Genomic DNA, 985 nt, shown 5'->3' on the forward strand with positions numbered 1-985 from the left:
GCAGCAGCACAATACAGCGGGAGAAGGGCCACAGTCGAGTCAGCTATGGAATTCTGCAATGTGACCATAGGCCAGGTAGACCTGTCTCTGGCTCTTCCTTCCTTCATTGAGGAAGAAAGTGAAAAGTGTCAATCACTCAGTCATATCTGACTCTGTGATCTATGGACTGTATGTAGCCCACCAGGCTCCTCTGTCCATGGAATTCTCCAGGCAAGAATACTGGCGTGGGTTGCCATTCTCTTCTCCAGGGTATCTTCCTGACCCAGGGATAGGACCCAGGTCTCCTGAATTGCAGGCAGATTCTTTATTGTCTGAACCACCAGAGAAGCTCCCTCCTTCATAGCTAAGATGAGGCAAACCAAGACCCCTCCCTCAAAGCCAGCTCAGGATTTGCTGGCCCCAGGACAATTCCCTGATGAAGTCCTCCAGACTCTTAGGGTCACCTGAGCAGTCATGGCTTCACATGCTTCACTATCAAGATGTGGTCAAGATTTATATGTAAGTTCTTAAGCGATTTTCACCAGTGTTCAGGAGTCCAGGAGTCAAGGTCAGAAGTCTTCCAGTCCTGCTTGCCCTTCTATCCCTAGCAGGGAAACTCATTCATATGCGATTAAATGGGCCTCAGGCAACTCATAAACAGACCCTGTGTGTGTGCTGAGCACTTCAATTGCCCTATTTAAAAGCCATCGTTGGATGGCGGAGCCTGGTAGGCTTGTTATCACAATAATAGATAGACAGACTGATGATAGATAAAAAGGCTACAAAGATATTCTTAGTCCCTTTCACCATGAAAAGATACAAGAAGTCTGAGACCTAGAAGACTCCAAGTTGACCATGTTGGCACACTGATCTCAGGCCTCCAGCCTTCAGAACTACAAGCAATAAAATTTCTGCTGTTTATAAGCCACACAGTCTGGAGTGTTTTGTTACAGCACCCCAAACAGATTTAGACAGACTCCCAACCTACATAACCATTAAGATAGTA

The 985-nt window shown here is 46.5% G+C and overlaps 1 protein-coding gene across 1 annotated transcript in view; it reads right to left on the bottom strand.

The window, feature by feature from the left end:
* The window catches only part of ABRACL (ABRA C-terminal like), a 16656-nt gene that overhangs the window by 6369 nt on the left and 9302 nt on the right, over window positions 1-985 (bottom strand). The window lies entirely within an intron of this gene.

Source organism: Bison bison, unplaced genomic scaffold (genome assembly GCF_000754665.1).
Source record: "Bison bison bison isolate TAMUID 2011002044 unplaced genomic scaffold, Bison_UMD1.0 scf7180017864198, whole genome shotgun sequence".
Taxonomy (NCBI): Eukaryota; Metazoa; Chordata; class Mammalia; order Artiodactyla; family Bovidae; genus Bison; species Bison bison.